Source organism: Halyomorpha halys, unplaced genomic scaffold (genome assembly GCF_000696795.3).
Source record: "Halyomorpha halys isolate HHAL.00 unplaced genomic scaffold, Hhal_1.1 Scaffold1089.1, whole genome shotgun sequence".
In the NCBI taxonomy this organism is placed as follows: domain Eukaryota; kingdom Metazoa; phylum Arthropoda; class Insecta; order Hemiptera; family Pentatomidae; genus Halyomorpha; species Halyomorpha halys.
The window spans coordinates 99,320-104,360 of record NW_027114705.1 but is presented as its reverse complement, the minus strand read 5'-3'; positions in this window follow the sequence as shown (position 1 = coordinate 104,360).

Below are 5,041 nucleotides of genomic sequence, written 5' to 3'. Positions count from 1 at the left end.
TGATAAAATAATATATACAATATTACACAATCGACCTGAGGATCCCTGAGCCCACTCTATCCTCCACGTGTGAGGGGTAGAGCAGAGCTCAAAAGAATATCACAAAAATAGCGATAAGTACAACATGAGGCCACAAATTCACACAAAACTTGGGGAAGCATTTACTGTTGTAAGTGAAAGTTGTATGACACCTGCTTCTTCGAAAATAATTATGATCCTGAGGAAGAGTAATAAAATTTTTATATTTATAAATGAAATTTGTTTAAAATTTATTTTAAATACAGTCCTTAATAATAAAAGTAAGCTTCGATAGGGGCGAGGAGTAAAAAAACATTTAGGTCGAGTTTATGCCAGTTGTGTAGGTTGGATTAAAGTGTAATCTGCTCGACCTGCAGTTGACCATCGGTTCTACATAAGTGACAAACGATAACTGGTCTTATAGCTCCAAGTGAAAATAAGTTGGTCGTTAGCCGGTAGGTCTGGAAGGGTTAGGGCTCCTAGGCCAACCGGAAGGAAGGAAAACATCACTAAATCAAGATGGCCACGGCAGTGGATCGTAAATTGAGGTCCCACAGCTTCGGCAAAATGTCTTCTTCCAATACTGCACGCCTTTGCTTCATGAATTATTTTTACACTTGGTCCTTCTCAATTTTTCTAGCCCTAACTAATTATATTAACTATTACTTTATAATACAAGAGCCCGAGAGAAAAAAAAGTCAGTTATTTCACCCCAACCTTTTATTAAACAGCTTTAATGAAAACTATGTATAATTACTAATCAAAATTGATGAGTCTGCCAAGTATAGTTAGGGAGAATACAAAATGGTGGATGTTTCAAAACGTCAACAAAAATTAATTTCTCATTCGGAACTCCATATCTTTGAAACTACCAACAATGATAGTAAATCTAATAGAACAAAATTTAAAGTAGAGTAAATGTTCTGAAGTATGTGCTCTAACGGAGACGTTGGATTGGATTCGAGAGGAATTAGATGGTTTAGTGGAGCCCCATAGCTCAATTCCAGATAGGTCTTATAATAGTCAGGTAGATCTGTCTTTTGTAATGGATTGGAAGTTTGGACCGTTTGTCTAGTAAACGTTGTAATAGTCGACGAGCAGTTTCCTGTCTTTTCAGTCTTGTATGAGGATTGTCAGTCGTTTGTCCAGATTTAGTCCTAAGTAACAGATCTGCCCAACAGGAATAAGTGGAGTATTATTAAAAAATACTGTGGGGCAAGACGAAGGTTTACGACGAAGGGTAAATGTGATTTGGTGGGATTTATTGGAATTTATTTTAAACCTCCAGTTTTGGCACCATTCTTCAAGGAGGGATTGGGATATAATGGAAGGATCATTATTCACTGACAATAGGCATGTGTCATCGGCATACGTGGTGAGAATAGTGTTAGGATGGGTTGGGATGTCAGCTGTAAACACTGTATAAACCAAGGATACTACCCTGAGGTACACCATCAGACTGAGGAAACAGGGATGAATAAGCGCTGTTGTGATTTACTTGAAATAATAACTATTAGAATAATAAGTAATAGAAAGATTTAATAATCTAATTCTGAACTGCCTTTCGTATATTCAACTTTTTCACAACGAAGCAATCTATCACGCTGTAATATTATTTTGAATTTATAAATATATTCGATATTTATCATGTCGTTCTCTCTTTTTCTCTTTGGTAATTTATGTCGCATGATAATATGTTAATTGAATTATCTTATCCTCTACATAAAAACAAGAGTCGGTTCAATGAGAACAAGTTCTTCCGAGAGATTTCTCTGTAAAGATAAATTCCGACTCGGATTTATAGCCTTTTATAAACAGGTCTTTTCGTTATCTTTAAGCTCTGTAATTACCGCCCCTATCTTTCAGCAATTGCTTATTTTCCTTTGCGCAGTTAAAATGTATTTCTCTTATTGGATGCAAAAAATAAAGGAGTGAAAATGTAAATGCATAATTTGCGTTGCAGGCAATGGTTTTTATTGATGTTTAAAAGAGTTTTAATCAGTATCTATCACAACCCATATTTACAAAACCATTAAAAAGTTATTTATTTTCCGACGGAAACAGAAATATGTTTATCTCTTTACCAATGTATAGTAGTTTACAATGTATGTTAGAGACAAAAAAAGGTGAGGTCTTCGAAGGTCAACACAGATAGTTACAACATTGTAAAACTGAAATCTACTTCATTATTTATAATTATTGAAAATATAAGTAAAATGAATTTAAATAAATATGATTTGTTGTAAATAAATAGAATTAATGAATTTAGTTCATAATTAATAAATATGAGTTGTGAAAGAACAGTACTACCAATTTCCAATTTTTAATATATTTTTTTTTATTACCTTCCTCATTGCTGATATACGGGGAGGATTTATCTACAAGTTGCCACCCTATTCTAATCATGGTAGTCGGGGAGGGAGTAATTAATAAGTGGGACCGCTAAGAAATAAAATTTGCCCTCTCAGGTCGGATTCGAACCGGCGCTGCTGCAGTAACATTGTTGCCAAATGTAGACGTCTTAAATTCCTCGGCTGCATAAGGCTCTAATTTTTTTTTTAGCATCTTATATAGTGTTGTTCGGTTTAACTAATTTTTTTGCTGTAAGACTCCTCTAATGGTTTTTAAAAGTGTTTCAAAAGTGAGATACTACTAATTATGGGTCTGAGGAGTCAGCTGCCACATGTCCATAACAATACGGCATTAATAAATGTAATTCATATGTTATTGTTTGTTTATATATATATATATATATCTTTGTTGATAATAAAAAAGAGAATAAGAAGAAATAATGAGGAGGGGGTCTCCTGGGTAAGAAATTTTAGGCAAGTTTCCTCAAAAAAATATTCTTCTATTTATGTTGTATTTTTAAGTCCTGAAACTCAAAATTATCTCCTTTATTTCGCATGGTGTTGTTCTAATGCAATTTTTTTTTTATTATACTTATGATTGTTTTCTTTTTCTTCTTTTTTTTTCAAAGGGACCTAATCCCAGAATAATAAATTATTTTTCATTTCAAAAGGGACCTAATCCCAGAATAATAAACTATTTTTTATTTCAAAGGGACCTAGTCCCAGAATAATAAACTGTTTTTTATTTCAAAGGGACCTAGTCTCAGAATAATATACTATTTTTCATTTCAAAGGGACCTAGTCCCAGAATAATAAACTATTTTTTAATTTTTAATTACGAAGTTTAGGTTATTTGGTATTTTAAGGGTTGATTTCCTTCAAAAATATGAGTTATTACTATATTTATTGTTGTTAAATTTAACATGTTTGTGTAGCAATTTTTTAATGTAGCTTATAAGCTTCTCTTATAAAAGAGAAATACTCAAACGAAATGGAATATATATATAAACTTTAGATTTTGTATTTCTCCTAGAGATTTAAACCATATATATACTTGAAGAACTAAAAATTTTATAAGAACTGTTGAAGGACGGTGTCGTCCTTTGTATGTGGAAAATATTCAATACGCAGTATTTTTCAATTTCTTTTTATTTGATATGCCAACGTTTCGAGCTAAAATATGTGGGTCATCTAAATTTCGTTATTCCGACCCCGGAATATACAAAAACATGTATATGTTGTTATAAAAATTCGTATTTTTGGCTTTCTCGATGTGCGAATACCAAACATCAACATCTATCTCTCTCCAATACAAAAGTTAAACAAAATATCAGAAAGCCCTATACATAAGGTTACGATCGGGAAAGATCGGACACACTCGGCTGTCTACGATTTTTCTGTCTCTAAACGAAAAGTGGATCAATTAAGAGAGCGCAATTAATTCATTTTTCTTTCTTTTGTTATTTATGAATTCTTATTTCATATTCATCATCCTTTATCGTAGTCCTAATGTACCAGATCTCTACTTCAGGTACGTTTCAGCCTTCTTGTGGTTAAGTGCCAGTCAGAAATGTTTGTACTATTTTGATTGGCAGCAAGTGAGTTATAAGAAGCTTTGTATTATTTTTATTATATCAATCTCAAATGAAAAGTCAAAGTCTTTAAGTAATGATTTGTTTGTGATGTAAAAGAGACTGTAAGTAATGTACCGGAGGAAATTTGATTGAAAGATCTGAATAGTCTGAAGGTGGTACTTTTTGCAGATTGGTTAGTAAAAACAGTTAACCTATGAATGAAAATAGTTAACCTAGTTATTGTTGATTCATAAGTCTCGTAGCATTGTAGACCGCATCTTCTTATTTGGAAGTCCATTGGAGAGAGGAGGTGCAGTTTGCAGATTTTAATAACATCAGCTGAAGTCACAAAACTAAAATTATCCTCCAACACTGAGCAAGTCGTAAATTATAGAGAAGAATCTTGGAGGCTGCAGTTGTTAGTTCGCTGGATAAATGCGTATTCCTGGCAGCGGTTACTTCAACAGCCTATTAAAATAAAACGAGATTCACATTTTCGGAATCTTACTCAAGTTTCGGATACAACTATCCTAAATAGTCGATTAATATATCAGATAACAGGAAAATCGTATTCAACCAAGTTCTCTGAGATACACTTAATAAGGTAAATAGAAATTCGGTGTTTTTACTTTATTTAAGCTTTGTTACAAATAAAATCATTCATAAAGACCTTAATGTTCCATAAGTAACCGATCTAGCCCGAACCAGATCCGAAATCCACTTACTTCCTTATTTATTCCTGATATTTTTCCGAGATACCCGAAAATAAAATAGCATCGAGAACTTCTAACGAAAAATATCATTGGATTGCTACCAATGGATATCTTCACAAATCTCTCATCATATTTTATTTTATCAGATGTTAAGTCTTCTATTATAACCTCCCTAAGTTAATACACTTAAGATAAATAGAAATTGACGATTTTACATTATAGGATAAACGTCTAACTTGGAATCCTCTCACAAGACTGAAAAGACTGAAACCGCGATTGGATTCCGACTATTAGAACACTTACTTGAAAAACGATCTAAACTTCCAATTCATTACAAAAGACTGATCAACACAACTATAATAAGGCCTATTTGGACATACAGAGC